Raw genomic sequence first — 22,928 nt, forward strand, 5'->3', positions numbered from 1 at the left:
CAGGAAATTAATGACCAAAGTGTTACCTCCTACACTTCCGTAGCTGTCATTTTGACACCCTGCTTATTCTCTGCCTCCCTCTTTTAAGTAAACTTTTTATTGTAGCATAGTCTTAGATTTACAGAAAAATTGTGAAGGTAGAATTCACATATACCCCACACCCCATTTCCTCTGTTACTATTATCTTGCATTAAAAGGACACATTTTTCACAGTGAGTGAACCAGTATTTGTACCATATTATGAACAAAAAAGTTTGTACTTTATTCAGGTTTCTTACTTTCTGCCCAATGAACTTTTTCTGTCCCAGGATCCCACATGCCATTTAATACTGTCTTCTTAGGCTCCTCTTAGTTTTGAGTTTTCTCTGCCCTATTTTTCAACCTGCTTTGAACTACTTTTCAAGAGATGCTCTTTTACATTTTGATAAATGCCTGATGGTGGGTCTTAACAGGGCTGTTAATTTTTCTCCTTAACCCTTCAACAAACATTTATAAAGCACATGCAAGATGAGGTGATGGAACCCTGCACAGAATGAAGGTAAATTGCCTTCCCTCATCATCCTGCGGGAGTCCCTGGAGAATTTGTTAAATGCAGATTCTGGTTCAGTAGTTCCAGGGCACGGCCTGAGAGTCTGCATTCTTTTTTTTTAACATTTATTTATTTTTGAGAGACAGAGCGAGACAGAGTTCNTTCCAGGCGCCCCCGAGAATCTACATTTTTAACAGGCTCTTAGGTGTGCCCATACGCTGGGACCACACATGAGGATCAGGACCCCACACTTGTGGATAGATAAATTGTCCAAGTCAGTCTCTGCCACCAAGAAGCTTGTGATTCTGTTTGGGGAGTGGGGGGAAGACTGAACAAAGAAAGGAATAAAAGTAAAGTGCGAAATAGAGGCGATAGATGGTAGACACTTCACACCATTAAGACGGCCGTTGTAAAAAAACAAATCAATCCAAAGCAACAGAAAATAAATGGTGAGGATGTAGAGAAACTGGAAGTTTTGTGCGTTGCTTGCAGGAATGTAAAATGGTGCAGCTGCTGGGGAAGATGGTGTAGCAGTTCCTCAAAAATTGAAATATAGAATCACCCTATGATTCAGCAATTCCGCTTCTGGGTATGTGCCCAAAAGAGCTGAAAGCAAGGACTTGAACAGGTAGGTGTTTGTACATCCATGTTCATAGCAGCCTTGTTCACAACAGCCGGAAGGTGGGAGCAGCCCAAGTGTCTATCAGCAGTTGAGTGGAGAAACAAAATGAGGTGTGCACATACACTGTAATATTATTCAGCTCTAAACTGGAAGGAAATTCTGACATAGGCTGCAACATGGGTAACATTTAAGGACATTATGCTCAGTGAAATAAGCCAGCCGTAAGAGGACAAGTACTGCAAGATTCCACTTGCATGCAGTCTCTTTAGGAGTCAAATGCAGAGACAGAAGGTAGAATGCTGGCTGCCTGAGCCTGGGAAGGCAGAGGGAATAGTTTCATGGGTACCGAGTTTCAGTTTAGAAGATGAAGTTCCTGAAATAGACAGTGGTGGTGGTTTCATACCAGTGTGAATGTAATTAATGCCACTGAACTGTATACCTAAAAACGGTGACAAGAAAATGGTCACCAGGAAAAAAGTGTGTAACTGTGTGGTAGTACATGTTAACTAGACTTCTTGTGGTGACCATTTTGCAAATATGTATGTATACATATATGTATACATATGTATACAAACATCAAGTCTTTATGTTGGACAACTGAAACTAGTATGTGTCAGTTATATTTTGATTCTAAAAATGATAAAATTTTATGTTATGTATATTTTGCCATCATTTAAAAATGATTTAAAAAGGCATGTGCACAAGAAGAATAATAGATGGTCAAGTTGTCAGGTGAGAAAGATGCATTGAGGACAGTCAGGCCTCATTCGTGGGCCACACGCGATGTGCCAGGTACGAAGTGCTTACTAACTCCGTTAGCCTACAGCCACCACCCCAGGAAGCTTATTAGCCCTGCTGATAGATCTCCGAACCAAGAAAAGGAAGAGATTACTGAGGGCTGTATGTAACAGAGGAGTCTTCAAGATGTTGATGGAATTTGGAGGAGAGACGGGATTTTGGTGGAAAGAAGTTGGGGGACATTCTAGATGGGAGTGTCAAGCCGAAGTGTTTCCAGAGCCAGCAGCCAGCATCAATGGAAGTGGCTTAGTGCAAGGTGGCAGGGAGTGGTGGAGACTACGGAATACTGACCAGACCACATCTCACCTAAGACATTCAGATTTCCTACATAAACCCAGAGCAGTGTGGGCCACTGTTGGGCTTTCAGACAAGTGTTAGGTAATATTGAATGACCTTCTCGATGTGAGGCCCCCACATCCCTGAAGGTATGTAGGGTGATGTCAAGGACATGCAAGACCACGTGACACACGAGGCACATCTTTTTGGCTGAGTCAACAGTACTAGAAGATTGTGGGTAAAAATTAATGCAGTTGTGTTAAGTAAAGATATTTTTATGTTATGACAAAGGCAGATGGAATACATTAGAATACTAATGTAGCTAACCAGTTATTATGTTCCAAGGTTTTAAAATACATTCTATCGATGAAAATAATGTGAAGCGAATACTAACTGAACACTCACTATGTGCCAGGTGCCATTCTGAGCAATTTGCATGTATTATCTCCTTCGATCCTTGTCACAGACCACATGATCAGTATTGTTATTACTCCTATTTACAGATGAGGAAATGGAGGTGTGAAGAGGTGACTCTGGCAGAAATCTAGGTCACAATGGTCGCCACAGTTGTACTTAAAATGAACTCGTGAGTTTCCTCAAAGTTATGCTTAAATTCTTTTTTCAAATCAAGAGTAATTTAACTAGTGGCCACTAGATGTCACTACCGAGTGCTTAAAACAACAACAACAACAAAAACCCAGACCAGGAACCCCGTGACTTGAAGAAAACAGGAAAAAAAAAAAAACACACCCCAAAAAACATAGCCACTGATATATATGGTATTCCTGTTGGAAAATGCCAACCTGACCTGGTTGCCATAGCACTTCTGTTTCCTTCCCTTCCGCCCTCAGTCCAGCCCAGTTGGATGGGTGCTTTGGATCCCAACCCTGGTGAGCTGTATAATTTCAGGAGAACAGAAGAGACTCTCACTTCATAACTCAGTTCCTCCCGCATGGACTGGCAGCTCCACTGAGGATGAGCTTGAAGGTTTTGGTTGTTGGGATGTGTGTGTGTGTGTGTGTGTGTGTGTGTGTGTGTGTGTGTGTGTGTGTGTGTGTATGTGTGTGTGTGTGAGAGAGACAGAGGCAGAACCTAAATTGTGTTTTTTTCCAGTTTTGAATAACTTGGGTAAGGCTTTTAGTTATGACTTCCTCCACCACAGTGTTTGCACAGAGTGCAAGTGTGACAAACACCTGTCTTTGAAGTCCACAGAAGGGCAGGAGTGGGGCTTGTATATGAGGCACCAGCAAATGAGAGAGAACGATCTGGAAAGGGAATAGAGAGGGTCTGGGGCTGTGGGTGGTAGAGGAGATGAGGAGAATGTGCCAGGGTCTCATTCAGAGGGAAAGGCACGAGGGACTCTGTGCTCTCCTTACGGCTCCCCAGCCGGCACTGATTCAGGGGACAGCCAGCGAACCCGCCCAGTTTTCTTCCAGGGCCTACAAAGATGGGTCAACACTGAGCAAATCAAATATATAAGGTTTATTTTTAAAGTTTTTCTTCCTTGATCCCAGCATTCTACAACTAATTTTGAAATCTATCTTCTCTATTGCAAACTTCCGGAGAGTTCTGTATTAAAAAAATTTTTTTTAATTTATTCATTTTTGAGAGACAGAGCATGATGGGGGGGCGAGAGAGGTGGGGGGGGGAAATCCAAAGGAGGCTCTAGGCTCTGAGCTGCCAACACAGAGCCCAACGCAGGGCTTGAACTCATGGACTATGAGATCATGACCTGAGCCGAAGTTGCACACTTAACAGACTTAGCCACCCAGACGCCCCGAGAGTTCTGTGTTTACACCTTAATGCAGTCAAGAGAATGATGAATTACATTTTTATCCCAGTTCACTTGAGGCAGGAAAATGAAGAGAAGGTTCTCTAAAACAGGGTGCTTATACAAAATATAGAGAAGAGGGACGAACTACTAGAAAAATGTAAAGTTTGTACTTAAATGTGTCTTCTTTCTTTTGGAGAGGAGGTCAGAACATAATAGTCACATCAGTAGCTGTTTTGAAAAGTGGGGCTGCATAAGTTATGAGAACAGCTGCAGAGATCTTTTTTTAAAAAAATCTGGCTAATAAGGCAAATAATACAGCTGATTGTCTTTAAATTATAGGAAGAGAATGTCATTATCATGCAGAACTGTATATTTTACGTGGGTCCTGAGGTTTAAGTTCATTTGCACAGAAGTGGAAAGTTTGCTTTGCATTATGGTCATTGATAAGATGTGTTTAAAAATTTTGGAGCATAGGGGCGCCTAGATGGCTCAGTTGGTGGAGTATGCCATTCTTGATCTCAGCGTACTAAGTTCATAAGCTCAAGCCCCATGATGAGTGTAGAGATTACTTAAAAATAACATTAAAAGAAAAATTTTGGAACATAATAATTGTTGGTTTCAAGAAACTTTCCACCTTTATTTATTTATTCTTCATTCATTCATTCATTCATTCATTTATATTTTACAGAGAGAGCAAGAGTGCACATGTAACCCAAGGAGGGGAGAGGGAGAGAGAATCTTAAGCAGGCTCCATGCTCAGTGCAGAGCCCCACACGGGGCTTAATTGCACAACCCTGAGATCATGGCCAGAGCGGAAAGCAAGAGTCGGATGCGGAACCGACTGAGCCACCCAGGTGCCTCTTATCTATCCTTATTTTTAAAACAATTATTTTCTTTTTGCTATTCAGCTTGTGTGCTTTCCACTGCCCAACAGAACAATTCTTATTAAAATAAATAGATCCCATTAATAGACTTTTGCTTTGGGAAAGTATTTTCAAAATCTTCCACTGAAGATATTTAGACCATAGTCACTGTCTAACCTCAGTGGTTTTTGTTGTGTAGATGTACAGAGAAAAAGTTAAACAGATACATCTTAGATTTCTGCTAGCTCTACATTATTTGGTGTTAAATAGATCATCTTTCTAAAAAATCATACTCCTAAGTTTTGTTTTTAAGTAAGGGGAAAGAAGGAGGCAAATTTTTGTAGCGAAATATCTTCACTTTAAAAATATTGCTACATTGTGGTGCCTGGGTGGCTCAATTGCTTGAGTGTCTGACTTTGGCTCAGGTCATGATCTCCTGGTTCCTGAGTTTGAGCCCTCCATTGGGCTCTCTGCTGTTAGGGCAGAGTTCACTTCGGATCCTCTATCTCACTACCCNTAAATAAACATTTTTTACAAGTATTGCTACATTGCGAGCCTTTTGAGACCCTGGAACAGTTTGTTTAACGAGACTCTCGGGACTTGCAGAGAGTGAGGGCGCAGGTACATCCATGATGACGTCTAAAGCACGTGAGGGGAGGTGGGGCAGCCTTGTGGCGGTGGCACATGGTATGTGACAGCTTCAGTGTGCCATGGGCCACTCGTTGGAGGGCTGGTCATTGTCAGCATCTTCAGATCTCTGCCTGGCAGGACAGCAGAAGTGAACTTTCTAAACACCTCTCACAAATCTGCTTGCTGTCTTTCACGTTGTCATCCCACCCTATTTGAAAAGCTCCCACTGACCCTTCACACTGCCTCACATTCTCTTCAACAGCCCATCAAAACCACATTTCCCACACTCCTTCCTTGAATCCCAACCTGATGTAGAATTTTCCTCCACAAATGTTTATACCGGTATGACTCCTTTTATAACTGAGCAGATACTACCTTGCCTGATGATGGTTTTGTTCAGGAATATACGTGTTTCATCTCCTCGACTTGAGTGTAAACTTCGGAGGGCAGGAACTGGCTGCTGATGCCCATTCTTCCACCTTCTTTCAGCACCTAGCCCGGGGCCAGGCCCAGCGTGCTGAGAGGTGGTGATGAAGCACGTGTACGCTGGACCTGATTTCCTGGATTTGCATGCTGACTGCTACTTCCTGATTGTAACATTTGGCAACCCGGAGGCAACCTAGCCTCTGTAAAATGGAAATCTTAACAGTATCTACCTCATAGGGTTATTGAGAAGATTCAGTGAGGGATGGTGTGACAAGTGCTTAGAACAGTACCTGGTGCACAGTAAGCATGATAGAAGCCTCAGTTACTGTTATTATGCAGCAAACACCTGCAGGTGGAAGACTGGAGGCTCATAAAGAGGCCGGGAGACTGGAGGGACGGGATCCGGGCCTCCTGCCCCTTTCTCCTTTCTCTCTTCATGGGCTGCAGGTGTCAGGCCTGCCTCAGCTCAGGCTCCTTCAGCCATTTGCTTGTTGTTAGAGGAGAATAGATGCAGACTGCTGTCACTGAGAGAGAATTCCAAGGTTCAAGCTGAAAGGATTTGGTGCCTGCACAGCAGAGGCAGGGGAAATACGTGGGGAGTTAAGGATGCCTTCCAGGTTTCCAGCTTGGAGGTCTAGGTTGACCGTGATGCTACTGACTGAGAACGGGATCCCAGAGGGGAACAGATCAGAGCGGCAGGTAAGGAGTTCAGTTAGGGACGTGCTGAGTTGGCAATGTCCAGGATGCATCTGGATGGAGCTGCCCAGTGGTAATAACAACAGATAACATGTGTCAGAAGAAGATTATGTTCCCCATCACTGTTCAAGCCCTTCACTGGTTCTAATGACTTGGTCTCACAACCACCCCATGAAAGAGGTACTCTTGTTATTCCCATTTAGCCACCACTTTACGCAGACCCTCTATCTGAGGTCTCAGAGGAAGGCAAGTCCGGGCATGTAGATGTGGTGAAGCCATCGCCATGATGGTACTGTTAGAAGGGAGACTGTAGAGTGAGGCGGGTGTGCACTGAAAGAAACGCATTTGCTGGTATAAGGGAACACCATCACGGAGAATATAGGACCGCGGTAAGGTATGAGTGGGAGGAAAAGTCAAGTGAGAGCATAATACTTGGTGTGGACTGAATGTTTGTGTTGCTCCTCCAAATCCAGATGTTGAGCCCTAATCCCCCGTGGGAAGGTATTTGGAGATGTGGCCTTTGGGAGGTGGAGGTGGAATTAGTACCCTTATGAGAAGAGACGGGTGAGGGAAGATCCCTCAGCCATGAGGACACAGCAAGAAGGCGGCTGTGTTCAAACCAGGAAGGGGGCTCGCAGCAGAGCCCAACCACGCCGGCCCCCCACCATAGATTTACAGTCTCCAGAACTGTGAGAAATAAATATTTGTTGTTGAGGCCAGCCAGTCTGATATTTTGTGACAGCCTGAACTAACGAATACAACGCTCTTCTTAAAATCTCCAAGTAAAGGTTACAGGATTGATGACACAGTGATTTGATACATTTAGGTTGCCCATGTCAGTCCACAAGGTTTGTTTGAATTGCTTTCAAATCCTGTAAATTAATACTCTTGTGAGGTGAGTAGGTAGGAAGTGTTATTATTGAGGGTGCATAAGAAGAAATGAATATGGGAATAGAATCCTGGTTAGACACTCCCCACCAGGCATTTTATTTAATAAAGAACCCACTGAAAGAGGGTTTAGATTGCAAGGTACTAGTTATGTCCTGGAGTTGGGTTAGTAATTTTCAATTAACTTTTAGGGTGGCATAGCCTGGTGCCTAAACAAAATGAAGTGGCTGCTAATGATTTATTTTGCACTCTACTTGCTGCCTTAATTATACCAAGAAGTTTAACTCTGTGTTTCTCAGCTCTGACTTGAAATCAGAATCACTGGAGAGCTTTAAGAAAACTGCACACTTGGGCCCCCCTCCTGTGAATGTTGATTCAGTAAATCAGGGTGTGGGTAGAGGAGCAGACTAGTGCTTTTTTGGGGGGGTAACTAATGCATTTCTCAAATAGGTGTGCTTTTGTTAAGATGATGCAATGCCATAAGTATTGATTTCCTCTCTATCCTACAATCTCATTGATTTCCCCAAAAAGATAGAGAAGAAAAAAAAAAAGCCTTAATAGAGCAGACAAATAGGAAAGGGTGCAATCACCAGTTCAGAAATGCTGAGGCTTTTCTGGAAGATACCAGCAGATGGGATTGGATTTAAGAGTTATAGAGTAGAAAACTTTAAATGATCTGGAGTGATTTGCTTGAGGTGAGATCCACTCTGGGCGGGAGCTGGGAAGAAACGCCACTGCGCCATCTAGTGGCGGTCAGTAGTTGGCCTCGGAGTGATTGATTGTCAAGGTAATTAATTAATGCCCCCCGTTGCCACCTGCTTTCTCATGCAGAGCAGCTGGTGGCAGCGTTGGTCTCTAGGCTAGAGCTACAAGAATAGTTCTCCAAATAAAAATCGGACGCTGTCTTAGGGTGAGAGTTCCCAGCACTGGCACTGAGGTGACAGAGAGAAGCCGGACACAGGTAACCGGACTTTGAGGGGAAGCAATAAGGCTCACCTGCTCGTCCTACTTTGGTGGAGGGGTTGGTCACTTGCTTGACTGCCCCACTCACACACGCAACGGGGAGGCTGGCAGATGGCCTGTCCGCTTGTGTGCCGATTCTCACAGAGTCGGCTAGACAGTGCTGGAATTCAGGAGAGGCCAGCTGTACAAATAGATCTTCTGGGGTGTGTACTGAACAAACCACATCCTGATCCAGATTTGGCACGAGCAGTCAGTTATTAGCCAGATCTATCGCTGATTCTCTTGGATGGATTACTCAGTGCCTCTGTTTGCTAGCTTGTGGAGGGAGATGGTATAGCGAGGGCTGGGGTGCAGCTAGGATAGCAGGCACTGCTGATTTCTGCATGGTCCTCCATTACTTCCACATCTACGATCTGAGGCATCGGTACTTTTGTTCCCACTTTACAAATAGGTGACCGAGGCTGGGAAGATTTAAGGGACTGACTTGTTGACATTCACGCAGATAATACGTGGCAGAGTTAGGATACAAAAGTAAGTTTGGGGAATCTGGTTATGTTCTCTTTCCCCTTATCACAGAGTTTCCAACTTACTTGATTTCAACTCTTTGGTAACCATTCATTTTTTTTTAACATTTATTTATTTTTGAGACAGACAGAGTGCTAGTGGGGGAAGGGCAGAGAAAGGGAGACACAGAATCTGTAGCAGGCTCCAGGCTCTGAGCTGTCAGCACAGAGCCCAACATGGGGCTTGAACTCATGAACGGCGAGATCATGACCTGAGCCAAAGTCAGACACTCAACTGACTGAGCCACCCAGGTGCCCCTTCATTTCTAGAAGACAGAACAAACAGAGGGAGCTGTAGGTAGCATTTGTTATATGTGCCAACATAATTAATAGACTCTAGAAGTGAAAAACTGAGACATATTCTCAAAGGATGGCTCCTATGTCAGCAACATGGCAGTAGGGAAAAGGACGGTTCCATATATTAAAAAGCAGTTTCTGGGGGCGCCTGGGTGGCTTAGTCGGTTAAGCGTCTGACTTTCGCTTAGGTCATGATCTCGTGGTTCGTGAGTTTGGGCCCCGCGTCGGGCTCTGTGCTGACTGCCAGCTCAGAGCCTGGAGCCTGTTTCAGTCTGTGACTCCCTCTCTCTCTGACCCTCCCCTGCTCACGCTGTCTCTCTCTCTCTCCTAGAAATAAATAAAACATTAAAAAAATTTTTTAAAAAGCAGTTTCTGTGGGGATTTGATTGTAGCTGAATAGAGTATTAGTTTCCTGAAGCTGCTGTAACAAATTACCACAAATTTGGTGTGGCATAAACCAACAGACATTTATTTTCTCACAGTTCTGGAAGGTACGAGTCTGAAGTCAAGGTGTCGGTAGGGTCACCTTCCTTTGAAGCCTCTAGAGGAGATTCCCTTCCTTCCTCCCTCTCCTAGCTTCTCGTGGTTGTTGGCATTCCTTGACTTCCAGTCTTGGGACTGTAGCACTCCAACCTCTGCATCCATTTTCAAGTCACCTCGTCCCCTGTGTCTGTGTCTTCTCCTCTTCTGTCTCTTGTAAGGTAAACTGGCATTGGATTTAGGGTCCACCTGGGTAATCAAGGATGATCTCTTCTCAATATCCACAGCTTAATTGCATCTTCAAAGACCTTTTCTCCAAATGAGGTCACATCTAGAGGATCCAGGGATTTGGATATGGACAGATGCTATGGGGGGCACCATTCAACCTCCTGTAGAATGTAAATATTTTATTTATCTATTTTTCCCCCACGGTGAAATAAAAATCCCTGGGCTCTCATGCCCTGTGCTGTAAATTTAGACAACCATCAGAACACCTCATCTCTAGAGATTAGATCCTTGTTATTTTTCTTAAACACCAAAAGGTAATAGCTGCCAGTTTGAAAACCAGAGCTTGTCTTGAGCTGTGTCTATTTCTCGTGACATTTCCTATGACTCTGTTTCTTCTTCCTTTTCTTTAGCCTTGTAGGCAAGATATTTGGGTTTTCAGTCTTGGAAACTGCGGTTCAGAAGAGAGGCAATCAAGCAAAAGAAAATAAGAAAACTGTTCTGTGGTTTCTGTATTCTTTAGTAGTGGAATGGAATGGCAGCTTTACTCAGCTCCAGACTGGAAGAAAGCTTGGGAAGGGAGTGGATATCGGACTTTTAATTTTTGAGTCACTTACATTCTTCAGTTTGCAGAAGGAAAAAACTGAAAGCCAGGAGGATTATATAAGGTCACTTGGCAAGTCGTAGGCTGACCTAGCATTAACACTTGGAGCTTCTGAGTTCTCTGCTCCAATCCCCTGAAACACAGTGCATCTCCAGGGGTTTTATTCTCTGTTAATTTTTGGTTGTCTGCATGGCGTATGAGGGTCTTGACCTTCACAGTCCAATGAACACACAGGGGAAGCCAGGCCTTGAGTTTGTTTTGTTTGAGCTTCATTCAATAAGTGGGTGAAAAAACAAATGCCATGATTGTATTATGCAGACTAGAGATGTGGTGTCTGCAAGCAAATGGATTTTTCCCCCCATACCGACACCTGCCCTTGGCAATGCCTTCCTTGAATCCAAGTGAATCGTCTGAAGGATAATCATGACTGGAGTCATTGTTTATGTGGTTGTTTGAGAAAAACAACAGCAGAATGGAAGACAGCCTTTCTTCTTAATAAGGACTTGCACCAAGCGTTCATCTAAAATCATATTCTCCCTTTGCAGACTTTGAACTGCTTTGAACTTGTTTGCAAGGTCAGCCCTGCAACAACTTGGTAAAATCACAGCTACTTGGGGAGCTGTAGTAAATGTTTAAGTAAAGTGGGCCAAGGAAAACTTTTCTTCTTCTTAGGAGTAGTGGATGGTTCTAGCAGGTGCTGGTGGGTGGTGGTAGAAAACGGCGCCTAGCCCCAGGCAGCACTGCCAGGCCTCACAGACTTACAAATGATAGACTGTATCGAAGCATCCCCATTAATGGTATTATGCTTTGAGTTATTTTGCCTATAAATTAAGCACCTTTTTTTTTTTTTTAAACTCATTCTAATTCAGTCTAATGGGCTAAACACCTTTTGTGCTAAACACAGGACTGAACAGTTACAAGCCGCAGACGAAGTTCACACATGATGTTTCTCCTTTGACCTTATAATTGCATTGGGTTTGTGATTTATTGTCACTGCCTGGGGAAGTTTTCAGGGTCTATTTTTTACCGTGTCATCTAAAGGACGAGAACACTTAAGAGTATGTATCTAAGGAGATAGTTGTGTTCGTAGTTAACATGGACACTTCTGCTTGCCGACCTTTTGGAGGCGATAATTGGACCAGTAATAATTTGGAGTATGTCTTGTTGAGTATAAACTTCTGAACAGCTTCAAAACTAAGGTTTCTGCAAATTTATCTAAGTCCTGGCTTGATCAGCATACGGGCCTCAAGTCTAAGTTGTTTTCTGTTTTCTCTTGGGCACAGAGGCCATTGCAAGAATTTATAAGGCTGGTAGGAATCCGTGGTCTAGAAGGAATCTGGCCCTTGCGTGTATGTATCTGCTAGATATAGGCTGGGCAGACAATAACGTTTGCATACGGAGCCCCTGAGGCATCCTAGTAACATTTAAACCTCAGTGTGAGGATATCAGCCACATTCAACTGATAGTCTCCAAATGTGTTTCTTTGCATTTATCCATTTCGACTTTAAAGGTGGCCCCCGACCTATGCCCCTTTGATCAGAGCAGTAGCCACGAGAACTAGCTTACTTTTCTGCTCACTTCCCTCCTGCAGTTTGTTTGCCTCACCTGGGCTGCACATGTCTCCCTGCTGTGTTGTTTCATCCTTGCTTCACCTCTGTTGCCTTACGCTCCTGGTCTGACTCAACTTTCATTGGTTCCCATGAGTATCTCTCTCCTGGGCCCCGGCTCCTAGTTCCTGTCCCTGAAAGTAGGTCTAGGCTTCCTGGGTCAAACAAAAATGGTATCTACAAATTACTTTGTCTCCAAGAGTGTTTCTAGATATAGTTAGTGATCAAAAATGTGTTTCCTAACAAGAGGAAAGCTTGTGGGTAATGCCTTGATAGTTAAAAAAGATGTTAAGGAAACATGGCTCAACATCTCTGACCCTGACCTTAACCAAGATGTTTTCTTGTCCTTTCTTCCCACGCTTCCCCCAAAAAGGTACCAGAGTTGAGAACCTTGTGAGATCCACTCAATTTCAGCCCTGTCAGTGGGTGTGAGGAAAACAATAATTACTGAATTTAGAAGCCTATGAAGGTGTCATTTTGACAGTACTGAGAACTGAAGTTTTCTGTTTGCATTGCTTGCAAAACCATTTGCAATTTAGGAAGTGGAATCTTTCCAAAGCTTCTTTAGTGACATGGCTTGACCTTGATTTTAGCCGAGTAAAAGTCACTCAGAGGATATGAAATGCTCAGCTTGCATCGACTGAGTGCTCATAGCAGCAACTTTTTCCAGGGGTGACAGAACGGGTCCCAGTTGGAATAAGGAAAGAAACAGGGCTGAGAGTTGTATCCTTGATTGCTGCAGTGGCTAGAGTCTGGATGCAGCTTTTCTGGAAACTTAAATTTGCTCCCCAAGGACCCGGTTTGCATTCATACCTGTCAGGGACATGTGAAACAGCTATGCTGTTTACAGAAAAAGCTAGAACTTTGTGTTGGTAAGTAAAAAGCTTCCAGAATAGGTATCCACTTAGTGATTCCGGCCAGTGGTTATTGTATTTCTTTTCTTTCTATAGTTATATACTTAACACCAGTGGTTATTGTATTTCTTTTCTTTCTATAGTTATATACTTAACACCAGTGGTTATTGTATTTCTTTTCTTTCTATAGTTATATACTTAACACCAGTGGTTATTGTATTTCTTTTCTTTCTATAGTTATATACTTAACAACCTCCCAAAGCCATACTTGCCCTTACATTTCATTCTTAATTACTTGAGAGATAAACTAATAATGCAGGGAGGAAATGCGCATCGTTATTAATTAAAATTCCCAGGAAATGAGACAAAATGAAGAGAAAAGTGCTTTTTAAAAATAGCAAGTGTAGCTTGCCACATTGCCTAAAGAATCTTATACCCGCATATACTTAATAGCTGGTGCTTTGGGGGCCCCACACCACACCACCTCTCTCCACCTTGAATTCAGCTGCAGCTGTGGTGGACAGTTGTGTACAAGGCCTGCTTGCCTTCTTTCTTTTTTGCCTCAGGCCTTCTTCCTGAAGCCTCTGGAGTTTTTTTGTTTTTGGTTTTTTAAAAAAATTTTAATGTTTATTTATGAGAAAGAGAGAGAGCGCGAGAGCAAGAGCACGAGCAAGGGAGGGGCAGAGAGACGGAGACATAGAATCTAAAGCAGGCTGCAGGCTCTGACTGTCAGCACAGAGCCTGACACGGGACTCAAACTCACAAACTGTGAGATCATGACCTGAGCTGAAGTTGGAAGCTTAACCGAGTGAGCCACCCAGGTGCCCTTGAAGCCTCTGGAGTTTACTCAATCCTTGAAGAAGCTTCTCCTCAGATGTCAAGGAGTTAACACTTTGTCAGGTATGGCTCAGAAGACTTGATCTTTAAACTACTCCCATACCTTCAGAGGAGGAATTTGACGGGCATTTTAACCCTGTTGCTCAGAAGTTCTCAGTGGGATTGAGCCTCATTTACTTGAAATGATGAATCAGGAATGTATTCTTCCCTGGCTTTTCCTTCTTCCCTGACCCAGTGTCCTTTCTTCCTCACTCCTTCCTGAGAGCAGCTGCTAAAATCCTTTATCTTAGGTTGTACTTTGGGGGAAGCCAAATTAAGATGACTGCCATCACGGAATGATGAAGAAATCATTAGAAGCATCTCCTTCAACATCTGTTTAAATCCCTGCTGATAAAGATAATATTTCCTGAGTTTTTAGAAATTGGAAGACAGAAAAATGAAAAGATGAAGAAAAGGATTATTTGTTTTTGGTGTTGGTGTTGTTGTTGTTATGGTCAAATAAGATTTTGGTCAAATAAGACTTCTATGGTCAACATAAGATCTTCAGAAGCTCTGCATTCAGATGGTTATGACTTTAGAAAGTTAGAAGCACATTCTTCACATCCCCTTGTTAATTATTGCCATGTCATTTGGCAAATTAATAGACTTTGGCACATAATGGCTACCTCCAATTCAGAACCACATACATAGATAAGGAAAAGTCATCTGGTCAACCCCTCTGCCTTCAGGCAGGCCAAGAGTTAAACTCCGTTATCTTGTTAGGGACTAATATGAAAAGATATTTCACAATGAGCTTCACAGCCATGAAGATCAACTTCTGGGAAGATTGGTTCCCTTTGCTAGGCTCCAGCCAGTTTGGAATTTTGGCTTTACTTGTTATTGGTTATAATAAGAGCTAACTTGGGTCTCCAAAATAGAAATCCTATGCTCACAGTCCTAAAGCTTAATCTAGAGCTGAACTCTGAGTTAGGAGGTGATGAGTAGCTCTACTCCTTTGCGTAGAGCAGGACACAAACATTCTTTCTAAAGAGCTTTAGTAAATGCTATTTGGATGGGAGCATGTTAGAGATAATCTGGATTTCATCATAAGCAGGCTTCTGTTAGATATTTTTTGGTATAATCAAATGTCTAAAGATAAATAGGATTTAGACATGCAGTTTTTGAAAGAACCTTAGTATAATTTGTATTCCATATGTAATTCATTGCAAATATATTCCTGCTGGATTATGTCATTTTGTATAGCTACACAATTCACCAACTCCCAATTGCAAAACAGCATTCCAAAATGACTATTTAAACAACTATGAACAAGATTGTAAATGGACTTACTTGTCACTTTATCAGACTAAGTTTTGGAGATTCTTTTTGCATCTTTTGTTATGTATCTCCTTCCAGTGTAGTTGAATACCTAGTTCCCTGTTCTCTTGCTTGGTTGAAATTGTGCCTTCATCAGGGTGAATGTCATGACACTGGTTTGTTATGTATGATCAGAAAATGAAAGGGATTAGAATATGTTTCATTGAAACTCCTTGACCTTGGATGAAAGGGTCAATCCAAGAATTTGTAGAACTCTTTTGTGTATTAAAAAAATTGGGGAGCACATTTTGTGTAATAGGCACTGTAGTGGTTTTTAAGGAGTCAGCAGTGCAGCAAGGTCCCATCTGTCTTTTTCCTGGAATCCCTGCTCTCACCTCAGTGTGGACAGTACAGTGTGGTTACATGCTGCATGTGGGGGCACCAGAACCTGGGACATCTTGCTGCAGGGATCTTACCATCTCCTACCAGAGGGGTTTGTGCTTTTGGCAAGCCTTCCAAGTAAGGCGATGCCTAGGCTGACTTTGTAATGATTAATAGAGAAAGTAAGGTAAAGACAGTGGGGTAGTAAACTATTTTTTGAGGAAAACGGTTTGGTATTTTCAGAAACACAACACAGGAGAGCAAGTCCCAGTACTTCAGGAACTACAATATGGTATGACTGGAGTGTGGGATGTGAGGGTGTCATGCAGCAGACGAGGCCGATCACATCAGGATTGGTTTGTACTTTATCCATGAAAGAATTTGAATTCTATCTTAAAGAAAAGGAGGTCATAAGTTTTGCCCAATATTTTGGTATTAAAGTGGAAAGACGTGGGACTTGAGAGGTGGGAACAGCTGGAAACAGGAAGGCCAGTAAGGAGACTGTCACAATAATGCAGGGAAAAAATTAGGACAGCCTAAGCTGCTAAGGATTGAGAGAAGAGGAGGAGTTCGAAAGGTGTTGGGAATAATAACAGAATGTGGGATTCAGCGGAGGGAGGGGAGGGAAGAGTCAAGGGTTATCTTTAAATCTCCAAATCAGACAACTGGGTCGAAGTGCCGTTGTGTTTTAGGATACAGGGACTTGGGGGGCGCCTGGGTGGCTTAGTCGGTTAAGCGTCCGACTTTCGCTTAGGTCATGATCTCGCGGATCGTGGGTTCGAGCCCCGCGTCGGGCTCTGTGCTGACTGCCAGCTCAGAGCCTGGAGCCTGCTTCAGTCTGTGACTCCCTCTCTCTCTGACCCTCCCCTGCTCACGCTCTCTCTCTCTCTCTCTCTGTCTCTCTCTCCTAGAAATTTAAAAAAAATAAAAAAATAAAAAAAAAAAAAAAAAAAAAAAAAAAAAAAAAAAAAAAGAATACAGGGACTTGGAACTCCAGACTTGAATTTGAACTGAACATACTTATGTCTGAATTATCAAAAGATGGGAGGTGGTCAAAGCTAAGGTAGAGCTGGAGGTGGAATTCTAGATAATTGGAGAGGTGGGCAGAGAGTTTCTAATAAAAGAGAGGTCTAAAGGGTCAGAGGTCATGAAAGATAAAATTCTGTTAGATATAGTGACAAAAAGGTTATTGGCAACCTCGGTGAGAACAGTTTGAGTCAGAAATGGGCAGATTGTAGGGCGCCTGGGTGGCTCAGTCAGTTAAGTGTCCAACTTTGGCTCACGTCATGATCTCGCAGTTCGTGAGTTTGAGCCCTGTGTTGGGCTCTGTGTTGACAGCTCAGAGCCTGGAGCCTGCTTTGGATTGTGTCTCCCTCTCTTTCTGCCCCTCCCCACTCTCACTCTGTCTCTCTCTGTCTCAAAAATAAGTAAACATTAAAAAAAAGAGAGAAATGGGTGGATTGTGAAGACTAAATCCTATAGAATAAATTAAGATAAAGAGTGTAGATACACTCTCTGAATGCTGAGTATGAAGGAAAAATGGAAATAGGTTGTGGTGAGGAGAGGCAAGGTGAGGGAAGGGTGGTTGTTCTTGAAAGTGAATGGTATTTAAGAACACTTATGTGTTAAGGGTAACAGACAAGAGAGAGGTATGGGTTGAAGTTATAGTTGAGAGAGTACAGAACCAGGTTTGTAATGAGGCCTGAGAAATTGGGGTTCTGAGAACAGATGAAGAGATCAACCTTAGAAAGAATGAAATAGAAAGAGGTCCAATTTGTGGGATGGAACAGGAAACTCAGGGGATGTTGAAATGTTCTCTTCTGGGGCGTTAGGGCATGAGATAATCTGTTAATGGTAAAAAAAGAGGGATAAGGTAGGAGTTTCAGACGGATGGAAGTTTGTGTGGGTTGAGGAGAAACTGTTAGATACAGGAAGAGTGTGGGGCGGTTGTTATGTCTGAGTGTTTGTGTCCCCCATCGATTCATATTTTGAAGTTCTAATTCCCAGTGTGATAATATTTGGAGGTGGGGCTCCTGAAAAGCAATTGAGTTTAGACAAGGTAATGAGAGCGGAGCCTCTGGGATGAGGTAAGTGCCCTCGTAAGGAGAGGAAGAAACACCAGAGCTTACTCTTTCAGCCATGTGAGAATATGGCAAGATGGTGGCCATATGCCAACAAGGAAGAAAAAGAAAGGAAGAGGGCTCTCACCAGACACCAAACCTGTTGGCACCCTGATCTTGGACTTCCCACCCTCTAGAACTATGAGAAATAAATGTTTGTTGTTTAAGCCACCCGGTTATATTGTATTTTGTTATAAGAGTCCAGGTTGTCTAAAACAGAAGTATGGAGAGACCAGTGGAGGTCATGAGGCTGCATTTGCATAATTTTGATTTAAAAAAAAATCAGACTGTTGACCTACTCTGGTGTAGGGTGGTGAAGGTTTTTAGATTCCACAAGTATGTGAGTGAAGGAAAGGCTGATGCATTAGGTGAGGTGTTTAGGGTCTAGAAAACTCGGCAGGGCCACAGAGAACAAGTGAATGTGAGTAATGGAGAGACACCTGTAGAGGAATAAATAGAAGAGACTGTGTCCTTGGGTAGGAAACCTGGTATGCCCATCTATTTTCTGTTGTCCACTGTGACTTCTTTTTAGAGAAAAATAGTAACATTAATTTATACAGCTAATCACTTATAACAATTTCCTAATAAGATTTTACTTTACTTTGATTTCCAGATTTTGTAAGCAGTGTATCCTCATCTCAAACTTAAAATCTTTTAAAAAATTGTATTTGATTTGGTAATAAATTATTTGGTAATAAGGGAATATAAAAATTATTTCATGGGATCAGATTATCAAAAGGAGGGGTGCAGTCTCTAGTGAATATATGTAAAGACATTTTTCAGGCAAATTTATGCAGGTGTATAAATCCTCAAGAATGAACACCAGAAAATGATACGTAATGATTGAGATAGTGTCATTGGAAATGGAAATATACAAAAGGGAAGACATTTAAATTGGTGGATTTCATGGAAACTGTGATTCACTCTCCTGTGCATAGATTCTAAGTTATCTGAGTTAACAGCATTTGTAATGGCACTAAATTTAGAAAAATTAAAAAAAAATGAAGAGGAGGGAAAGTGCTGGTGTAGTGATTTACAGTGACACACAGCTAAATGCCTAGGTGTGAACGTGTGACCTTGTGATTACACTTTTGTATATGTGTCCTGATTTGCTAATTCCAGTCACCAAGTTTGTTGTACTTGTTAATGCTTTTTTCTTTCTCTCTCTCTCTCTTTTACTTAGTTCAAAACATCAACAAAGTCCCTTTATTTTGAATGCATCATCACAGCTCATTATATTCAGTGGCCTCCAAGCTTTTCTGTCCTGAGGCTTTTTTGAGGATGACGTCCATGGCAGGTACAATCCAAAGGCAGGCAAAGAGCCCCTGGACAGAGATGAACAGAATGAAACAGAGTGTTCACTTTGCTTCTCTGAACTCAACCAAGCCAAGAGACTGAAACACCCCCCTGAGCTGCAGTAGTAAACCATAAAGAAGATTCACTGCCATATAAAGATTTCATCTTTTAAGTTCAAATAGCCTAGCCATCATTGTCAATTAAATTTTTTTGATGTTTTATTTATTTCTGAGAAAGAGAGAGAGACAGCGTGGGCAGGGGAGGGTCAGAGAAAGAGGGAGACACAGAATCTGAAGACAGGCTCCAGGCTCTGAGCTGGCTGTCAGCGCAGAGCCTGACAAAGGGCTCGAACCCACGAACCGTGAGATCATGACCTGAGCCGAAGTTGGATGCTTAACTGACTGAGCCACCCAGGCACCTCTAATTGATTTTTTTAATGTTTTATTTATTTCTGAGAGAGAGAGAGAGAGAGAGAGAGAGAGAAACAGACAGACAGACAGACAGCTTGAGCAGGGGAGGGTCAGAGAGAGAGGGAGATACAGAATCTGAAACAGGCTCTTTGTCAATTAATTTGTACCAAGAGCCCAAGGTGCTTGGCATGGTAATGCTGATACTTTGGGGAATTTATTTGCAGAAGAGGTGAGTTTCTGACCCAAGAGTGTAAGTACTAGGTCATAGCACTTTAGTTGGTGCTCTCCTTCCATCTCTTTCTTCCAGAATGGTCTCTCTGTGATGGTATGGGATGGCCACTTTTAGCACTTGCAAGGGAAAGAAACAATCTATGAAACAGCATTGGCAGAACTTGTGCTGATGATTTATTACTGTTCAATTTGGAAACCCCAGTAGGGGATTATGCTAAAGGTGACCATCAGGTCCAGGCAGCACTAGGAAAGTCTGACTGGGCCCAGGCTGTTCTTATGCTAGTATATCCCAGCCAAATAGAATTTACTAGAGTTGACATGGAGAGGACACTTTTCTTATGTCAGAGCTTCTTTTTTCCCCTCATATTTTGCCCCACAATAGTGTTATCTAACCTAGCTTTGAGAATGACATGAGGGCACTTTCTAGGCCTGCTTATGTCAGGTTATGACTATGCTAAGCCATATGAGACCAGTATTAATAATCAGAGGCTCTTCCACTATGATACCTGTTAGTGTTCAAGGAAAGTAATTGGTTGTTTAGAGATGGGAGTGGGGTTGGTGTGGGTCTATGGGTTAGTTAAGATTTCATATTTTGGTAAACATCCCCATAAATCAGTAGATAATATGAACACTTATCCATGGCCCACAGACTACAGGCAGAAGCTCTCCTTAGGTTGGAAGAAGTGCCATCTTGGAAAAACACCAGATGTTTATCTCCTGTGGAAATACCTCTGCCAAATGCCAAGTGCTGGCACATCAGTATTTAGATTACTTTCTTTTCATGTGAAACAAGATCATTCTTAGAAATGAGAGTTAGATAGATGGACAGTGTTAAGTGACCCAGTGAAAGTATATCTCACAGAGTGAAGAAGTTGCTTTATGGATGTATGATCAGCACAACAGAACAAAATGATAGTGTAGGGCATATGCTCTCCATCACATACCTGAAGAATCGCATGTAGTTTCTTATTTACTTGACAGGTGTGATATTTACCTGTTGCAGTCTTAGCTCAGTGGTCTTTTCATTCAGTTGCCTGCTAAAATGGCAGTTGGATTTTTAGAAAACATAGATGATAGAACCTCTACTGAGCTTGAGTTTCTGGGGTGTAAATGGATTTCTAAAAAGCTCCATAGGTAATTTTGATCTTCTGCTGTTGTTGACAGCCATTGTCTTTGATTCCATTTTCATAAGACTTTCCCAGAAGAAACTGGAGACAAGAACATCACAGTCTCTGTTATTTAGTTGTGGAAATTGATCACTCAGAGAAAGTAGATTTGCCATCTTTTTGAAAAAATGCAGCATTGCAAAAATATGTTTATTAGCAAATATATGTGTTCATTAGCAAAAACTGCAAATTAAAGCAGCAGTGAGATGCCACTTTCTGCACATCAAATAAACAGGTTTAAAAAATTAGACCCTTAGGTCCCCCTCTGCCTGATGGCTAGTGATAGGGCTAAGAACCAGCATTTCACATTGAACTAATAGGTATGTAAATTGGTAGAAATCTTTCTGCACAGTATTTAGCATTGTGATTAGGAGACTTAAAGTGTTCATACACTCTGACCCAAGAATATCTGGGACCTAGCCCAAGAAAATAATCTGAATTGCAGACAAATATAATTCTAACATTATTTATAAGAGCAAAACAATGGGAACTGCATATTATATTCATATGATGCAATATTATGTAATTGCCGTAAATTATGAGGAGCTCTTAGTAATGTGGGAGAAAATACTTGTATTGTCATTGTTAAGAGAATACGAACATTTACATGGAACAGGTTTTAAATGTGAAACAAAATGTATACAGAGAAAGAAACCAAAGTAGTAACCATAATCATGTTTCAGCAATAAGACTACGGATTTTTATTCTTGTCTTTGCACTTTCCTGAAATTTGCAAGTTTTGTATAGTATCATTTTTAAAAATTTTAATATTTTAAGTTGTTTTTAGAGGTGGGGGGAGCAGAGAGAGAAGGAGAGAGACAATCCCAAGCAGGTGCCACACTCAGTGCAGAGCCCAACGCGGAACTCAATCTCATGACTGAGATCATGACCTGAGCCAAAATCAAGAGTCAAACGCTTAACCAACTGAGCTACCCAGGGTGCCCCTACAAGATAACTTTTTAAAAGAACACATTTACTCAGAAAAATAAATCTACTCCTTGGAAATGTTTGAAAAACAAAAATTTGCTGAAAGAATTGGCTGTGGAAGATCTCATTATAAAGTGGAGAGTTGATCTGTGAAGGTAGGATTTGTGGAAAATTTCAGTTGACTGGAAAAATGCTTAAGTTAGTTTCAGGCATAAGAAGCAGCAGGAAGCTGGATCCTAAGCACACGTTTTGGGGAAGGTATAGTGAGTGATGAAATAAGGATTGAGTAAGGATAAGAAAGGCGTAGTGACAATAAACAAGAAGATGGAAGGCAAATATAATGAAAAATATATTTATTCTCTTCATTTATGGTTTCAGAGTTGTGTGATGATAGGCAGTTTCCCCGTGATTTCCAACCCTTCAGATCATTCTGGTTGCTTTATATTCATCAAGTATAAGGTTCAGCATGAAGTAAACACAGCCAACAAGAGCTGAATGTGGAAGGAAATGCATGACTTCTACTTGCCATGAAGTTAGCTGGGCCATCCTTTCTCCTCCTGGACCTTTATTCGTCTCCCCCAACTTTTAGTAGTTGATTTGCCTGATGGAAAATAAGATAATGATTTCCAAAATTGTGCTTGGTTAATGTTTTACTCTTGTAGTAAATAATGTTTTAAGGTTGTTGTTGTTTTTTTTTTTTTTAAGTAAGCCTATATTAGTTGAGGCTTACTATAAGACATTGTCTTTTAGTTCAAGACTTTGGTGGGAAGCTTTAAAGGTACCTTGTTGGAAAAAGCTTATAATTTCTCATTAAGTTAGGTAAATCTGAACATTTACTAATAATACTCCTTTTCCTAATGCCTGCTGATAGTACTCTGAGAGCAATGTATTTATGAATTTCCCCCCTGTTTTCCAGAGTGGACAGCTACAGTCTTCATTGTGTGTTATCATATCCAAATTACGTTTATATGTACATAGGTTTGAATGGATGGTTAGAGGAGCCCAAGAAACTGAGGGAACACTATGATTTGACATTATTTCCAGACTGACTAGTTCTCAGCTTACCATCTTGTAGGGTTTTATGTTTATTTAGAGCTAATTGGATGTTAAAGAGTAACTTAGAGGAATTATTAGAAATAATTTATTTTAAACTACTGTTTTTGAAAAAT

The 22,928-nt window shown here is 41.8% G+C and overlaps 1 protein-coding gene and 1 long non-coding RNA gene across 2 annotated transcripts in view; both read left to right on the forward strand.

The window, feature by feature from the left end:
• The window catches only part of CACNB4 (calcium voltage-gated channel auxiliary subunit beta 4), a 235,245-nt gene that overhangs the window by 78,301 nt on the left and 134,016 nt on the right, over positions 1 to 22,928 (forward strand). The gene's annotated exons all lie outside the window — the stretch shown is intronic.
• Positions 1,032 to 18,970, forward strand: LOC144234424 (uncharacterized). Its single transcript, XR_013335946.1, has 3 exons — positions 1,032 to 1,157; positions 2,729 to 2,811; positions 18,913 to 18,970. It is a non-coding gene; the product is annotated as an uncharacterized LOC144234424 (long non-coding RNA).

This window comes from Crocuta crocuta, unplaced genomic scaffold, assembly GCF_008692635.1.
Source record: "Crocuta crocuta isolate KB4526 unplaced genomic scaffold, BGI_CrCroc_1.0 scaffold154, whole genome shotgun sequence".
In the NCBI taxonomy this organism is placed as follows: Eukaryota; Metazoa; Chordata; class Mammalia; order Carnivora; family Hyaenidae; genus Crocuta; species Crocuta crocuta.